The following is a 19,652-nucleotide window of genomic DNA, read 5'->3' as shown; positions in this document are numbered from 1 at the left end:
ATTGTCACTGTGAACCTGTTCAAAATAGTTTTTGCAGCTTCATCCTCATCTACAGTGCTTCTTGAACCCTAATAACGCATGTGTCTGTCCAAAGATCTAAAGCAGTGTTCCCTTAAGAATTAGGAAGAGATTTGGAGTGAGCTGATAAGCTGAGCTCACTGTGTTCTCTTGCCTCCTCTTCTCCATTCGGGCTTTCAGAGGATTTAACTCAGAGCGCTTCCTTTAGTCGCAGCAGGGAGGACCAACAAGACATCAAGACTTCTCGATAACCTAAACTCTCTAAGCCAAATCCACACACCTTTTTTTTTCCCTTAGAGCAATGGCAGAATGCTGGCAGGACAGCAGGGATAGAGGGACTTGCTCTTTTAAAGCGGAAGTATTGGGGTCAGAGGTCACATGCTCAAACGCAGAGGGTCAGAGATCCAGCTGCAAAACAGGACAAAGATCTCATGCTGAGAGAAAGAGAGACACAACGTGAGATGGAGAGAGGGAGTGTGGGGTGTGTGTGTGTAAGTGCAAAGCATAATGCACATTTTAACAACTCCCTGTAGAGAGAGACAATAGTGACATAACAATTGTTTGTGTGTGTGTGTGTGTGTGTGTGTGTGTGTGTGTGTGTGTGTGTGTTTTTCCATTCAGTGCAAATGTTTGCACCAGTGGCAGTCATAGAAAGTAGAGCATCTAAGAACAGTGTATTTCATATATATATATATATATATATATATATATATATATATATATATATATATATATAAAAAATTTTTATTTATTATGTATGCTATTATGTTTTTTTGCCTAAAGTTTTATCAGAGAAACAGAAGGCCAAAGCAAGCAAGGAAAAAAAAAGGGATGAACGAATATACGAATACACACTTAGCCTTTGGCTCAGGTGAGTTGTAACTCACATTAGTTGTGTTTTCTATTTCCATCAGGACCCTTTTTCAAACTGAAAGCTCACAAATTTTTTTTTTTGTGAAATTGCTGCTTTTCATGTTGGGTCTAAAACTAAACTGATGTCTTTGCTTTTTAAAACCAACCCAATGTACATAAAGGTTTTTTTATTTTTTATTTATTGTATTTTTTTGCTACTTTCTTTATAATTGAACACTTTGGCACACAGAGGTGCATTAAAAGGCTGAAAAGCATTTTAAGATGCCACCTGGTCACCTCTCTCTCTTTCTCTCTCTGTATCTCTCTGTATCTCTCTCTCTCTCTCTCTCTCTGTATCTCTCTCTCTCTCTCGCTTACCATTTCTCTTCTGTGCTCGCTCTCTCTCTCTCTCTCTCTCTCTCTCTCTCTCTCTCTCTCTACAGACACTTCTTTTTGTCTGGACTTAAATGGATAATGACTTCCTAACCATGCACACATACACAAATTCATCCATGTGCATATATATATATATATATATATATATATATATATATATATATACTTTTTTTTCTCCTTATTCCTAGTCATTTATACAACAATGACAATGGACAATGAGCTTAATTAACCAACCCTTGAATGATTTGTAATAGCCTAATGTGTAATTATGATTTTGCCAGTATTCAACCAGTGAGCAAAAATAAAGGCAGACGATGCATCACCAATCAGTGCTTAAGCTCTGAATGTAATCTTTGCAGAGCCGGTGCCATGGAAACCCATATTAAGTGGACACTATAATCATATGATTAATTCAGCTTTGCGACCTCTTTGTCTCTATTTTTAAAACAGGTGAGAAAGTAGCACCTCACAGCCTCCGCAGACCAACACGACTCTCCCGGTCTTCAGTATCACGCCATGCACACTCTCTCAGTGTTGGTCAGAGAGAAAGCATGAGAATTGCGGGTAACTTTAAAAAAAACATTAAAACAAATGTATTGTTATTTCCCACTCCAAAGAATGATCCTTAACCAAGTAATAAATTAGTTCCCCTTTCTTTGCTTTTCAGGGTGTAAATTTAAATCAAGCTAAATGAAGATCAAGGATCAATAATCTATGGGTGATCTTGGAGAAAAGGTCAGCAGCCACAAGATAAAAAATCCTCATATATTTAGATACACACTCATATTTGTGCTTGTTCTGACTCATGACTAGATTCAAAGTGTGAAGCTGTTCAGTCTGATTCAGCTTTTATTCATTCATTTAATTTAATGTAGATCAGAAATTAAGTGGGGTGTGTTGAAAGGGATGTAATATTCAACTTATGTTGACACATTATCTTGCTCAGGGTGGTATTCGGACCCATAATGTATTTCTGGAAAATGGGTTATGGGTATAGACGACAGAACATCATGCACACACACACACACACACACACACACACACACACACACACACACACACACACACACACACACACCATCATCTTAATCTTGGGACAATTTAGAGTCCATCTAATAGCATGTTTAGAGCATTGGAAGGAGACTGAAAAGTATGGAGTAAACCACATGGATACTGGGGAACAAGAAACTTCACTAGAACATGCTCAGATTTGACTCAAAGATGCTCAGATTTGACTCAAAGATGCTCAGATTTGACTCTAAGATGCTGGAGTTGTGAGTTGGAACCCAACTTGCTGGAAAGGTCAACAATAAATCAAATAATTTCATTAATATCAATTATTATATGTTATCCATTAGTAATCAATATCAAAAGTCTATCAGCAGTCTACTACAATAGCTCAGGACCACAGGTTGCATGAACAACTCTGCATAGCGTCTATCACTAAACAGAACACCTCAACCATGATGGATGCCATCTTAGGGAGTTTTTCATTGCTACAGTTGGCACCTGCTCAATCATTAGAGATACTTACAATTTCAATTACAAACAACTTACAGTTATAAGGAAGAAGCTTATAGGCACTAAACTCATACATTCTTTTATGCTGCCTGATAACCTTTAAATGACGAATAATTTTTTTAAGAACTTGGCTTTTAACCAGCAGCAGAAAATTTGCTTTATTTATAATCAAACACAGATATTGGAAATGTGGGGTATTTTCCAACACACACACATATATATATATATATATATATATATATATATATATATATATATATATATATATATATATATATATATACACCTACTCTTATTTGCGTTTATAAAGTTGGTAGATAGACACCGGTGAAATCGCTCAATTCTTGTCATTTTTCTCACTCACGAAAACTACGCTTCACTTGATTAAATGTTCTCATTATTCATTTCAAAAGACTTCACATATCCTTATATTCTCACACTTATACAGTATACTACACACCTAATCATCCGCTATTTCTTTTAAACCTTAACACTCATCCTCTTATATTTATAGACATCTACATTTATATATCCGACAGGTATAAAGGCATGCATGAACAGTAAAGTGAGTTCACTTTACATATAGAAATATTAGACTCAGCACAGGCAATGAGATCATGTACACAAGAGCAGACGTGTTGTCTGTCTGAGACTGTCTGAGACAACGCGCTTCCTATTGTTGCACACTCGAAGTCCCGCTCATCTTTTGTCTTTCTCCACATCTTTCTTCTTTTATTTTTCCATTCATGCACGCACACACACCCAAACCCATCATGATCACCATCTCATCACCATGACGTGCACACATCCACCATCAGAGGGCTGCCTAGCCTGAAGTGGGCTTTGACAGCTCTGGGTAGGCAGAACACAGGAAGCACATTTAGGTATCAGCTCCTGTCGTCTACACCTTTTCACACCCCATCACGGTTACATCCTTCTATCGGCTCGCTTGCTCGCTCTTTCGGCGGAGATGAAAGTGTGGCCTGCTCCACTTTGCTACAGCTAAATGACGCGTCACAATACGAAACACGTGTGGACGAGCGAATGAAATATTTACCGAAGGAACAAAAAGTAAAGACAGAGAATACGAGAGAGAGAGAGAGAGAGAGAGAGAGAGAGAGAGAGAGAAAGAGAGAGAGAGATAGAAAGAAAAAGAGAGAGAGACCACACAAGGAAATGGAAATGAAGAAAAGGAAGAAAGGGACAGGAACGAAGAGGGCTGAGTAAATAATTGTGAGTGTGCTTGAGACTGCAGGAGATCAGGAAAGAACAGGATGTGGGTGGCACATCAAATGCATTTCCATCCACACAAGCTCATGCTTTGAAAAAAGAAAAAGAAATAAAAAGAAAAACAAGCCTTGCTGGCTTTATGACTGTAAAATATCATGCTGCTGGATTAACACATACTTACAGCTTTGCGGTGCTACAAAAATCGCAATATATAACGTTTATTACTCGTCTGTACAGAAAGCTGACATTAACACCTCACTGACAAAGTTTAATAGATTTCTTAAGAAAATTGGAGTCACTGGTTGCATGTGTGAGTCTGGATTTGAGCTCAATGAAAAGCTGAAACACAAGCATGTGCACACAAGTGTGTGTGTGTGTGTGTGTGTGTGTGTGTGTGTGTGTGTGTGTGTGTGTGTGTGGTTCTACATAGGTGTGTAAGAGGTATTAGACTCTGTGCTTTGCCCCTACTCACGAATCCTAATTATTTTCTTAGTCAGCCGGGTGTGCAGAGTTGGCCAGCAAGTTGTGCAAATGCTTATTTAAGCTGTGTAACTTACATCCATATGGTTTTCATCATCATAAAGAACCGCTTGAGCAGCTTATGTTTTCATGAGGCTGAGGCTTTGGCCTGTCTGTCAAACACACAACACTTCAAAGCTACAAGCTTTTTTTCCTCTACTGTCCACTTTTTCACTTTTTTCTTTATTTGTTTGCACATGTTTTGTGTTGTGAAATGTTTATAATTAAAGCACATGAACCCACTATTTCTTGTGTCGTGTCTCAGGACATGATGCTGGTGTTTCAGGACATGATAACATCAGGTGCACTAAAAAACAAAAACAAAAAAAAAAAGTACATTTGAAAGCAGCTTGCCTTTTGTGTTCAATACTTACCAATAGATGTCTCACTCCTTTTCTTGAAATTTGAAATAACATTTCACAAATGTAATAAATCCAGATAATACACAGAGAGCAGTGCAAAATAAATAAAATTGAAAGGGTTTTATAATTTTATATCAATAGTTTGAAAATCAGTCCCTATATATATATATATATATATATATATATATATATATATATATATATATATATATATACACATATATATTTATATATTTTATTTCGTGAAAATAAAAATGTATTACAGATGCTGATGATGTAATCACAGTGTTATTATTATTATTATTATTATTATTTTTTTTTTTTTTTTTTTTTTAGCTTACACATGGAATTATGAGGCACATTAAGGCCATCAATAAATGTAAACTTAATTCCAGATCTGTTTACTTGGTATTTTTGGGAGTCTTTAGCATCAATGCTTCATAACAATCAGAGGTAAAATTCTTAAGTTAAAAGTAAACATGAAAAAGTCCTCCAAATAGACATCTCTGTGGTTTCTCTCTGACATTACATGCTGCATTTTTTTGCCTTATTCATCAATCCGGGAAAAAAATGGACGTACATGATAACAGGGATTAAATGTGGACACTCCACAACATGTTTTAAAAAACTGATAAAACGCTTGATGTGTAGCTCTTTGACCACTACAAGCACTTTATTTTTCATTTTTGGCCAGAGTACATGTGTGGATCCGTGCTCAACATATGTTGAGATTTGAAAATAATAAATGACGAAGTGATGTGTGGGCCGATGTTCAAAGTCCAAACATGATGTTGAAGCAAATGTTGAACATAGCATGCACTTTGGTCAAATAAAAAAATGACACATTTTTGTAAGCACCATGGCCTATGCAACGCCCAAAATACAGCACATATGCACAACAATACAACATGTAAAAAATTAAATCTAGAACATTGTCTGCTCTGAACCATTAACTCTCAGTACTTTATAGTAAATGTGAACTTTTTAAGGATTTATCCTCATTCTATACTGAATACCAAAAACCTGACCAAAAGGCCTTCGTATTCTACATAATAAAGGCGGAGTGTAGGAACGAAGCCGTGCTGCAGTTTTGCTCGATCGCAGCAGAGCCAGGCCCTTTTTGAAAAGGGATCAGTGGCAGAAACAATTGTTTTGGGAAAATGTAATTCTGTGTGAAAACGTTTCATTTTCTTCCCTTGGCGCGGTAGTTCTCTGTGCAGCATTACTTTAAATAAACATCGCGATTCCAGCATGGGTTTGTGAATAAATAGAAGAAAAGGGAAGCGACGGATTTCCTGCGCTGATTGCGCCCAGATGGGAGAAAGCTTCTGGAGCTGGTTAGCTGTCGATTAAGAGGGAAATTCAGAGTAATTCAATAAATACAGCTGCTATAGAAACCGGATTTTAATGTGTCGTAACAAGCCGAGAACTCTCTCATATACACACAGACACATGCTGTAAATGTGAAGTGCAAACACACTAAAGTGCTCAGCAGATGACAGCTCTATATGTGGGTATTATAAAGCTGTTAGTGCGGAATTCGATTTAGAAAAAGTAAATGAAAAAAAAAGATTGTAATCAAACATAGAAATATATTTGATATACACTTGATTATGCTTTCTGTTGTTTCTTTTTTTCAGCTCTTTCTCTTGCATTCCCAAATCTTCCATTTAATTTAATGATAAAATCTATCATTAGTAATTAATACCTAAATATATATATATATATATATATATATATATATATATATATATATATATATATATATATATATATATAGTACACAGAGTATTATAAAAATGCTGCACAATGCATTCTTTTGGTCATCCCTCGTTCTTTCTGTCATGGATAGAGAGAGAGATTGAGCGAGCTGGAGGGGAAGAAAGCGAGATGATCAAATCATCATATGGAAAACTGCAGTGTGAAGGGAAAGGTCAGAGTCAGTGGGTAAAACGGATGAAGGCTAATGATTAACTCAACCTTTATCTAATCAATAATCATTTATCCAACAACATTACCCCGAGCCTTGGCCCGTTCTCCATTAACCCAGTCCAAACGCCTGCGGCTCGTCAGTCTGCGTGTCAGCTTTATGGGCTGAATCAGTGTTCGAGGCTGTGTATCACGCACGCAACTGTGTGTTCAGCATCTACCGTGCGTCAATCATCCCGGCACTGTAGAACTTTAGCAGTTATTATGAAGGACAACAATCACCTTAGGATGAAGCCATGTAGATTAATGTTTTGCAGTCAGAGAGTGGATCAGCGGCTATTGGTTTGAGTTTGGAGAGGTGTTTAGAGGTTGAGATAGCAACAGATTGCAGCATTGCGACTATCTAAAAGCTCCAGCATTTTTGGTTAAAATCATGAAATTAGTTTTCTTCTGGTTTTGAACTAAAACCTTTAAAATAATGAACTCTAATTCTATTTTTTTATACTACACTATTTTATACTACACTACACTACACTATTTCATACTACACTACACTATACTATTATATACTACACTAAACTATACTATTTCATACTACACTTTACTATTTCATACTACACTACACTATACTATTATATACTACACTACACTATTTTATACTACACTATACTATTTCATACTACACTACACTATACTATTATATACTACACTACACTATTATATACTACACTATGTGATTTCTGGATTTTTTTTTTTAGATTATGTCTCTCACAGTGGACATGCACCTACGATGACAATTTCAGACCCCTCCATGATTTCTAAGTGGGAGAACTTGCAAAATAGCAGGGTGTTCAAATACTTATTTTCCTCACTGTATAAGTAGTTCTGGATTGGGGCGTCCACCAAATGGTATGATAATCCTAAAAAAATTCCATAAATGTAAAATGCAGAGATGTAAATGTAAAAGTGTAAATGTAAAAATCCAGAGGTGACAAGGAAAACCATCTGAGACTCTGAAACCTTGAGAGGAACTAAATGAACACCACACAATTCCAACTGGACTGATGCTAATTGAAACTTCACTATACAAAATGCTCTGTAAGTTTTATTTAGAAAGCAAACAGTCAGCTAGCGTGTTACTGAATCCTAAACTAAATCCTACTGATCTGCTGTGGGATGAACTGGATCACAAGGTCAGAAAGAAATATTTAAGTAGTGAATATCATCTTTAGCAAGTTTTACAACGTCTGTTATAAATGCAGGATTTTTCAGTGAAAATAAAGTTTAGCATTTGCAAAATGTATATATTTGTTTGGTCAAAGTAAATAATTAAATTAGCTGGTTTTTGTATATAAATAAAAGGAACATGATAAAAGACTAGCCGTAACTTTTGGCAGGCACTGTATGTATTTATATGTCAGCGCATTCACGTGTCAGCTGTCGAATTAGTAAAATTGTCTTGTGGTTAATTAGTTTAATCTGGCACTAGAAATGGGAGTGAAATCAGACCTTAGATTGAAGGACATATATTCTAAAAAATGACCATGTACCAAAAATATAATTTCTAATTAATTATAATATTCACACACACACACACACACACACACACACACACACACACACACACACACACACACACACACACACCATAAGTCATCAGTTATAGCCAGGGCTTGGCAGGAAATGTTTCTGCCAAATGACCTAGATCAGACGCTACTCTGACAGCAATGCTTTCCTTTGACTTGCTTTAATTGTGCAAAATTTTTATAATGACATTGTTGGATTGACACCAGCCTTCCTGGAGTCTGTCTCATCATCTCACCTCTCTCTCTCTCTCTCTCTCTCTCTCTCTCTCTCTCTCTCTCTCTGTCTCTCTCCCCTTTTCTCCCCTGTCTGTCTTTCTGTCTGCTGATGCCGTCTCCATCATCACCTCTGTCTTTATTGCCGTTAATGACTTCCTCCGTCCTTGCATTAATTCATTATCGATTTCTTTGCACTGCTCTCAAATTAATCCCCAATTATGGCACATCAAGTTGAAAGAAATAAAAAAATGATGACAAATGTCTGTCGGCTTCGTCCAGTACATGCATGACGATGCCTTAAAATCGTGTCGAGTATTTTTTCCGACTGCATTCCAACGATCGCGGCCCGTCTCAAGCAACAGTTGCAAGAGAAACGAATTCAGTCAAATCAAAAAATCTACACACATCACACACATTCACACATCTCCTAGTATGAGAAAAGAGGGGGAGGTCTGACAGAAGGAAGCTGCAGGAAAGGTCAGCGTAAGCTAATGGCAGGGGAAGCTTACACAATATAACACCAGACAATTTCGACAGGTCTTTCAATGTCACAACGCAGCCTTTAACTCACACCACTGACGTGACTGGAAAACCAGGCCGTGTTGGCTGCACGTGAACCCGCCCGCCTTGGCGTACAGTGTGTGCACGTTTGGTAGTTCTGCTTCAGCATTCGAGTGACGTAGTGTTTAGAAAATAAGCAGCATTTTAGTTTGATGGAAATCAAAAAAACGCCTTCTCCTGCATCCAGACTATTAATATGAAATTACCAATGCGTGCTAATTAGAGCAATTACTCACGGTGATGTCTAGGACACATATTGATTGTCATTTTCAAAAGAGCTCAGAGAACCTTACAGTATCACGAAGAATACGGATAAATCTATAAAAGTCTCAGAGCGGATTAAACAATTAGAAGCGGGATTTTTGGGAAAGATGCGAGATGCCGAGGACAATTTATGGAGAGAAAGAATTACTACGATATATGATTTAATTGATCGGATTTCATGAAGCAAACAAAATGAAAAGTTTATTTAGCATGAGACTAAATTATGGAGAGTGTACTTGGTGAGTAAAATTGAAATATATGAAAATATAAAGATAAAATATAGAGAAACGCTGTACATGACCCTGTGTAATTTATAAATATGGCATTTTTGTCCGTGTGTGTGTGTGTGTGTGTGTGTTTTATGACCTCCATATCTCCCTGCTCTCATCCTGGGATATGTGCAATGATTGTCTCTCTTGGCTCATTTTTTCATGTGTATGTGTGTGTGTGTATGTCTGTGCCTTATGACCCATGACACTCTTTGGTCATCTTCATGTGGCTCTGTATGCATGGTGAGGTCTCACTTAGATTGTGTGTGTATGTGTGTGTGTGTGTGTGTGTGTGTGTTTGTATGAAATATTACCCACTAATAGACAGGTCCAGCCCCTTACATTCTTTACCTCTGTGAGTGCTTCAGCATACTGTCACTTTAATAACCTGGAATTATTACCCCATCCAGATTTGGGGTTAAGAGTGTCTCTAAGAGTATATAGATACATTTTCCATTAATAAATTTACCCTACGTCCGTCCTCCCTGGACCAAAACCCCGCTTCTAGCCTGATTGACATTTTTAATGCAAAACTATACTGTGCTCGTCACCAAAGAGCAGGAAGAAAATAGTGTCCCATTCCAAAATTAGCTAGCCATCGTCATAAAGTACGATAAGTCCACTACGGTGTCATCTCACAAGAGTATCGATTTGCCGAGGGAAACGGGACGAGGAGCCGATTTCCCATAAACATGGTAGCCAGTGTGTCGGGGAGACAGGAGAAAGAAAGCACATAAACAATACAATAATATACAGATCACAGAGACATCAAGGTTTCAGTTTTCCAAGTCAGACAGTATATGTTTATTTAATGCCTGACTAAAAGGAGAGCATGCCAGATTTACAACATTCAATATGTTGGTAAAAATTTTTATACTTAGGATTCTACAGTTTAACCAATTATATATATATAGTGTATTTATTTATTTATTTATAGAAATAAAATGGAATAAATCAAATTAATGCAATACACTTTTTAAATTGAGTGATTAATTAAATTGCAACAAATTAAATTGATAAAAAAAAATGTATAAATGCAAAAATGTAATAGTTTACACTTGTTAGACTCCATTTGGGGAATACAGATGTGAATGTATGTGTGTGTATGTTTTACATTAAATTTTTTATTTTTAAAAAGATTCATTCCTTCCATCCTTCATACATTCAATCCCTTAATATGCCGGATTGCCAGGATTTTGTCTATTTAAAAGACATTTTTGAAGTTGGACATAATATGCTAAAGAATCCATATCTCTAGCATTAACCGCTAACCAGAAAGTGGTTAGCGGCTAATGCTTGAGATATGGATTTTTAGCGTTTTCATGCATGCGCAAAACAAATCTTATTTCCGTTATGGAGTGAGAAGCCACAATGACACTTTTCACTTTTTTATACCCCTGGCATTGCTGGGTATGTTTCGAAGTTAAATAATAATAATAAAAATATGCACTCAAAGTGCAAGGCAGAGACTAAACAAACTTGCGGTCCACCACTTAATACTTTCCTGAAGGAACTTTGTGAGGATTTGAGATGTTCCGCATATAAAAAAGAATTGCATTCGGTACACGTGTAGCAAACCATACGCTCTGTACGAAATTTGTGTACCATAAAACTCATAAAATGTTTTAAAATGAATAATAGAATCTTTCCATGTTAGATATTATTCTACCTATCTATTTTTTATTGTCATTATATTATAAAAATAACACGTGCACTAAATGCTTTAAAAATAGAAATCAATTTGATTCGTATAGTTCTTTTAACATTGGACACTGTCACGATGTATCTTCACTGAAACACAGATATAGATTTGGATCAGACACTAAATTAGACTGTGTTGCAGTTTTTCTTACCACAGTCATTTTGAATCCGTGCATCACATGTTAAATGGTTGTAGAAGAAACGTTTCACAGTAGGAGTTAAAACTTAAAAGCTAAATTACCACAAAAAAACCCCAAAAAAACAACAGCATCCATTTCTACATAGTTATTAGTTATAGAGCAAAAGAGCAGCCAATCAGGTGGCATGCGAGTTCTTCAGCAAGCCTCTCTGCTAAAGATGGCCTCAACAAAAGCCAGTTACTGGACTGAAAGCCAGCCTGGAAGAGGGATTGGATTCATTTCCAACATCTTGATTTAATATCCTGAATTAATTATTTTAACTTTGAATAATATATAAAGGAAAATAAATGTAAGAACACTCAGGGGAACAACAGAGGGCTTCACTGCTGCAGAGTTATCTTGTGGTCAATCTTCTCTTCGTAGACTGCTTTCAGCTGTTTGCGTGCCTGCGTTCACGCATGTGCACGAGCGTGCCAGCGTGTGCTCTGAAAGACCTGCCTGTAAGACTGGCTTGTGTGAGTGTGTGTGTGTTTATGTTTTTTTTTGTGCGCATGCATTCACATGAATATCGCCATGTTAGAAAAGAAAAAGTGCATGTGTGTCTGATTGTATATTTATACTATTTTAAAAAGTGGTTTTACTTGGAGGAGCACAAACACTAATAGACTGCAGCTGGGATGAAAAAGCAAAGGACTGTTCAGGGTGTGTGTGTGTGTGTCTAGAAGAAATATACGGCTTCTTCAAGGGTTCATAGCTTAATACAAGTGTTCTATATATAATCCTCTGGATAAATGTTTGACTATTCATACATGTTCATATTTAATATATACATATAATATACATTTGGCATTTTTATTACCCTGTTTAAACTTCTCAAATATTTGCAATGATTTTAACTCTTGGAAAGTTAAAATTAACTAAAATTACAAATATGTAAATATGTTTTATATAAAGAATTTTTTAATTGGAAGCAAATAACTATATATTTATAGAATGGTGCAAAAGCCCACCATTACATTTCATTATTACAACTCTTTAGTAGAATACAAGCAAAAAATGAGGAAATTTATATGCAGTATTAAAAAATATATAAAAAATGCCAGAAAAACAGCTTTTATAGGTTAAAGTGTCAGATATTTACTGTGACCTCCCCCTGTACATAAGAATTAGCCGGACTCTGGCTCTTGTACACCTGAACGAAATGAAACCATAATTAACGCAATTGCTAACACCTGTAGAAAGGTCTTACACCAAGTTTGTGTGTTACATGCTTGAACACTAAGTACACATGTATAATTTAATTAATTGAAAGCTTGCTAATAAGACCCCCTTTCAATCACCTCGATTCCATTTAGACCACCAAAGATCACAGAATTTGACAGACATAAAATCATACTTTTGTACAGAAATGGAAAGTAATAAAGTACAAATACTTTTTTCTTTAACTCATTACATATTTTACACAAATATCTGTACTCTCTACTTCTTACATTTTCAACAGTCTCGCTACTTTATCTTTTTGGTGACAATCAATAGTTATTTTTTTTATCATTTTGTGCCATCTTCAGCCAATTGTGTGGCTTTTTTAATCTACCACTGGTGTATCATTTCCTGGCGCTCAGACACCACAGGCTAGCCTATGAAGCTAACAGCAAGCAAGGCTACAGAAAGCTACAATGCAGTATTGCTAACGTGGATGGGACAGAGGGAGTCAGCGATGTAAACATGACTGAGAACATGAGTTTCTCATATCTTCTTCAACCTCTCTACCAAAAAACATACAATTTGATTAGCAAGGAATACTTGGTAAATTCTTTTATATAAAAAAAAAATATTATTTTATCATAGGTTTAAAGCTTCACAAGTTTCCTAATTTGGACCCCCTTTCTGATAATCTCTTAAGAATACAGATGTCAAAAAAGATTATTTCAATTTACTATCTGTTTGTAATCCAAAAAGATCCATTACAAACCTTTTAGTCAAAACTATAAAGTTTCTTAACTTCCTTAACTTTCCTTTTCAGTCACAGACCCAGGATTTGTAGAGGTAGTTAAGTGGTTAATGTTTCCATTTATGAAATCTGAAAGCATTCAGCAATACAGCAGTGCTGTTATCTCATAAAGATGCATAAGGCCTCAAACACCATGGATTAAGCTGCTTCATCTGTCACCGATTTGTGCCAAATCACAGGATCTAAAAATAAGCGTGAATTGAAGCCTATTGAATTTAGGAAAATGGGAAAAATATATTGAATGCTTTAATAAAAGTTACCCACTTTGAATTGCCTATAGATCCATATATGCATTTCTGTAAAAAAAAAACTTGAAAAAAAAGATGGACCCGAGGAAACGCACAGACAGCAAGAGAATATAAGTCTCATTGTCTATGCACTGACAACTCAGTATATGAGAAGGATGTCAGTGAAACATGCAATATTAAATACTTGTACAGACGTCAAGGCAGGCAGCGAGAACAGGCATATCACCATCCCATCCCATTCGATTACATTTATTGATAACATATCTGGCTTTATCCACTTTAGATATCAGAAACAATCACGAGTCCCTGGTACATTTTCTATCTTTTTTTCCCCCCTGTTTTCTCATTCTGCACCGAATTGGGTTCGCGTGAGGAGCTGAGCTCGATTGATAGGTGGAGAGGTGTTTCTTCGTCTCCCCCGTCTGCATAACCTGCTCGCTCCTGACATGCAGATTATCATAAAAGAAGACTCCTGTCAGGCCTCACCTGATTTACTGACAGCCCGAGTCAATCAATCTCAAAGTTCAGATTAACAGTATAAGGGTTGAGCAGGCTGCTTTTTCTGTTTCTGTCTCTGTTTCTTTCTCTTTTTTTTGCTTTCTCGATCTTCTCCTCCCTTTTTTTTCACTTTAATCTAAGCGAAAAGAAAAAGGAGGGCCTTTAAATTTCATCACTTCCAGAAAACTCTGGCAAGTATTCATTGTGCTCTACTTTTCCCTTTCAGCCGCTCTGCAGGAGGCAGCGCTCATGACATCTTTATGTATGATGTTCCTGTTTCAAAATGCCATCGACCCTTCAGATGAGCGCGGGTTCCGCGAGCTCCATACCCGAAACCACCATCAGATTTTTCTTATTGACACATGCTTGTGGAGAAGGCCAGACGAGGCCATCCAAAGGGTGTTGCTGCTCACACCTAAAACACTGCTTTACATATTAAACCGCAGATAACTTATAATTATAATGAGATTTTCTTTTTCATTTTTTGTAGGTGATAAAAAGATGCAAAATTGGCTGTACCTTTCCTCCAGCCCTCCTATCCGTCCCCAGTCCTGTTTTATCGCAAGGTTCAACAGTGTCACATGGAGAGAGATAGCACTTAATCACCTAGACAAACACACCATTACCCTTTGAATTCACACAGTGCATTAAAATGACATTAAATATGGTAAACTATTCTCATTACCCAAACACATGCATAAAATCTCTGTCTTTTCTCAATCCAGAGGTCAGAGCAATGAATCCCGCTATTTGAGCCGTTTTTAAAATGTGTGACCTGCTGAAAACTCTGCTTTGGGAATCATTTAAAGTTAAAAGCTACCACGCATTAATGCAAGCAGTCAGCTGCCACTAACTGGATTGAGGCGATAACTATCAGCATGGATTCCTGTCTGAAGCCTCTCGCTGGACAGAACGCTCATTTTGAACGCTTCCAGCAAGAGATCACAAAGTCATTAACTATTTTCTGTCTTTCTCAGCAGTTAGCGCTGATGTCGCCCGCTCGGCCATAATGTATTGTGCTGCAAACAAGAAGGATGGCCGGATCTCTGCCTCCCGGTGCCACGGGGCCCCACGGTGACGTGGAGGCTCAGGTATATGGATGGCCTGAGGAGGTCTCCATCATTCATAAAACATGCCGCCGCCATACGCCGCCGAATTGATCTTGCAAAAGAAGCCGGGTGGCATGCCGACCACTTCATTAGTCTTCTGGATCCACAAATCAAACCTCTGTAGACTCGCACAGCCACCACAGCTACCAAATCCTAATCTCAACACTACTCCGTTTCTGGCTTTCTTGCAGTTTTCCAATCTGCACACCTTCCACACACCGTATTTATTGTGCATGGCCAACTGGCACTGGCCGGAATAAACATCTGCAGGAAAGGCCGTGTCCGGCAACAGAAGCCCCGTAAGCTGTGTACAGAAATGCACACAAATCTCAGCCATGGTAATTGATCATTCGTGGTCATTTCGGGCGTCGTGGGATGAAATCAAGTAGCTTCTCCATAAAACAATGTCAAATATTGATGATATTTCTTTTCGCTGGCCCTCGGAATGAATTGCCGCACTCACCGAGCCTTCATGATGAATGCTTTTTATTGCTTTTTCTGTTGTTGTTGGAGTGCTTGGACTCTTTGTAGCATGCAGAAGCAGCTAAGCCAGACCTCCTGCAATACTGGGACAGCACTGGCTACAGAGCAAACCACTGCCTCTTTTTTATCTGATGTACTTTGTTCTGTAGAAGAACCCATAAATCAACATAAAAAACATTCCATTTGCACTATATGATTTCATGAAACGAAATAAGACCCTTCCCAGCATGTTAATAAAGACATTGAAGAGCTGTAAGATTTTATTGACAGATATAGATCACAGTTGGAGTCAAATGGCAAAAAAAAAAAAAAGAGTTGTAGCTTTGCTTGGAGAGGAAAAAAAAGAAAGTGTAATGTCTTTCTCTTGTTCTCCCTCCTGTGCACCTCCTTTGTCTGTCTGTCTCTCCACGTCTCTCAGAAAACAAACTGTTCTTGTATTGTGTTGTCTCTTTAAAGTTGCATGGCTGCCCTCAACCCCCGCCTTGTTCCTGCACAGCCTATTCCCCCAACTGTCATTCCAGCAGGTCTAAAAGCCTGTCTTGTGAGCTGTTCAACATCAGAAACTGTTTGTGTATTTGTCAGTTTGGTACCTCTAGAAATTCACTTCACTTAAGACAAGGATGCCTGAGGACTTTTGTTTGGGAGACTTAGACCTTCTGTTTAAAGCTATTGGCTAATATTTTCCCAAACCTGTCCCTGGGGACCCCTTAAATAAACATTGTCAACTAGTGGACCATAGTTTGGATTCATAGCCAGCAAGGAATTTTACAATTGAACTAAGAAATTACAAAAATACTGTAGGAAGCTAATGGCAGTTTGAAGTTTTCTAATCATGAGGCTTTTTTGGTGCAGTTTATCCAATCACTTCTATTTTTTCACATTTATTTTATTATTTTTATTTACACTATCTGGTCTGAATAGTACATTTAGTGACTGCATACTATTAAAAGCCAACAACAAAAAAATGTTTGAAAAACGTGTCTGATACACTATATGGACAAAAGCTTGTGGTCACTATTAAGTTTCCATTTTCTGCTTTAATACCGTCCACTCTTCTGGGATGTTTTGGGTGTGTTTGTGGAGATTTGTGTTCATTCAACCACAAGGGTGTTAGTAAAGTCAGGTACTGATGTGGATGAGGTGATGAAGTCTGGGGTGTAGTCAGCATTCTAAATCATCCAAATGCATTCATTAGAGTTGAAGTCAGAACTTGATATTATATAAATTGAAGCTCTATGTGGTTTGGATTCATTTTACATGGGAAGATGAGGTGATGTGGTGATGTAATTATTGCCAGATTAGTTGTGGGATTTGACAGACTGCATGCGAATGGGTCCGGAACGACTGCACTGTATTTTACCTTCTATTATATGACCACTAGTAATATTTTCCATCTGAATTGACATTTATTAATAACCATGAATTAATCACTAATGGATAATCATTGAAAAGGAACTGCTGGCTTCATTTAGTCATGTAACTGTCTTATCAAGGATTTTGTAATCTAAAAGGATCATTGCAGGTTTTAGTAACAGATAAACCAAATTGCTGCTATATCCAAAAATCCCCCTATGCCCCATAATCCCCAAACATAAATGTTGGCCCTCTGTGGGAAACTGTGCGAAATCAAGTTTGGGAAACACAAGCTCAGCTATAAAATAGCCTGAGCATTTTTTTTAAATTATAGATTGGTTCTGAAGTTGAAATATTTCTGATTAAACATTAGGGCTGCCTATAAAATTGCATAAGAGTGTCATTATTGTGTTAATAGAGAAACCTTTAGCAGGGTTATCTTTATATCACCTAAAATTCCCGATATATTTTCAATACTTCTTTCAAAGATTATCAAGCCTCAAGAATGTTTTTCAGTATAAGCATAAATAATTCAGTCCCCTCAGTTCAGGATAAGAAAGTGTGTATGTGTGCGTGTGTCTGATGTGAGGGTCAAACTACTCCCCCTGGTTTGCCTTATTTGAAGAGTGGCCCAGCAAAGCACGAGACAGAAGTGGTGCGAGGGCTGGAGGTCCACTGGGAATTTTGAATGTCTCTATTACAGGACCGGAGCGATTTGTATGGAATTATGTCAAGCAATGGCGATGTGGACCTTTGGGACGTTGACACTCCTGGCCCTGCTGCAAAATGATCCTGGCCCAAGTCTCTTTCTTGTATCTGCTTTTTTTAGATGCTTGTAAAAAGACAGTGGATAAATCTATAAAGAAACAAAGCAAATCAAATATTTTTTTTTAATACTGGGTTTACCATATAGGTAAATCTCTGAATAAATAAAAATAAATTCAACCTCAAGACTCAAATTTTCTTTTTGTTATTAAATGTGGAAAGTTATTAAAATTTTGTGGAAACCAAAATAGCAAATACGTCATGAAATTGAAAACTTCTATTCAAAAAATTCTATTAAACACTAATGCCTGGGAAATACCATCAATCGTGCCTCGTCCGTGTGAGAAGGCCGAGCTGTGTACGGGGTATACACTGAGGGACATGTTGCTAGGACACAAGTGTGAAGAGCTAGTGCTAGAAGTCTATTTACCTTCTCTATCTCTCGCCTTTTTTCAGTGGGTGTGTGTATGATAAAGTGCTGTGACAGCAGAAATGTTTGTGTGACATACACACAGGGACTTGGTCCATTAGCGCTCTCTTTTGACAGGTTATCGGGCCAGCCAAGACAAGTCAAAATCTCATCGCCATGTTTCTTCCCATCCGCATTCAGCAGTTTGTACAGTGAGGGAAAGGGTACAAAGGAATGTTAGAGGGTTCCCTGCTGTTTTTAGTAAATTTAATGTGACAGAATAAATGGTGGGAATTCAGGAGTGGCCTTGTTTCAGACAGGAGGCACCAATTTGCTTCAAAAAGAATGTCCACAATGAATGTTGTTTTAGTCACGAGAAGGCTGTCTAGTGCATAAATTGTGTGCATAAACCATTTAAAATGTCAATGATATTAACATTCACTTTATTACAAGCCTGTTTACTTTATAAAACACATTGGCATCTTGTGTAAAAATGCTTATATTGTGTCAAAAAAGATTTTGAATATCTCAAGTTTGGTGAAGAACTACGTATGGGTGTGATGGCCATCTTTCCACACACATATATACAACGCATGTGGAATTATCACTGTAACCAGCGATTACAGTTTTTTTTATTTGAATTAAACAAAGGTCAAAAGAGGTCAAAACTCTAAAACAGTTGTCCCCAATTACCACCTTAGAGCTTAAAGGATATCTTTATTGTAAGCAAATAAAATAGTAACCAAAAGGACTAGACTTGTTGGTAACAGAGGAATCTCTGCTGTCACTCTGGATATATAGACAAAAAGTACTGAGGCACTCGAATCCTCCAGCCATATGTGGTTCTTCCCCAAACTGTTAATACAAAGTTGAAGGTACACAATTTTATATGATGTCTTGGATGTGGTAGCATTCAATTTTCCCTTCACTTGAACTGGCAGAACCAAACCTGTTGAAGTGGGTCTTCACTGGCCTGCTATAGAGCTCTGACCTCAACCCTCGCAAACACTTTTTGGATAAATTGGAATGCTGACCGCACCCCAGGCCTCCTCACCTTACCTACATCAGTACCTGACTTTACCAACAGCCTTGCACCTGAAGGGGCACAAATCTCCACAAGCACACTCAACATTTAGAGGAACTTCTTCCTAGAAGAGTGAAGGTTATTATAACAGCAAATGTGAACTTAATGTGAAATCTGATGTGTAAAAA

General features: G+C 37.3%; 1 long non-coding RNA gene across 2 annotated transcripts; it reads left to right on the top strand.

Moving 5' to 3' along the window:
* Nucleotides 1-173: 173 nt before the first annotated feature.
* On the top strand, nucleotides 174-18,195 carry LOC124379839. Of its 2 annotated transcripts, XR_006924537.1 has the most exons (5): nucleotides 174-509; nucleotides 802-889; nucleotides 1,717-1,830; nucleotides 1,934-2,001; nucleotides 14,548-18,195. It is a non-coding gene; the product is annotated as an uncharacterized LOC124379839 (long non-coding RNA). The 2 variants fall into 2 exon arrangements; XR_006924538.1 differs by lacking the exon at nucleotides 802-889.
* Nucleotides 18,196-19,652: the final 1,457 nt, after the last annotated feature.

This window comes from Silurus meridionalis, chromosome 26 (assembly GCF_014805685.1).
Source record: "Silurus meridionalis isolate SWU-2019-XX chromosome 26, ASM1480568v1, whole genome shotgun sequence".
Lineage (NCBI taxonomy): Eukaryota > Metazoa > Chordata > Actinopteri > Siluriformes > Siluridae > Silurus > Silurus meridionalis.
This window is presented reverse-complemented; position numbering and strand designations above follow the sequence as displayed.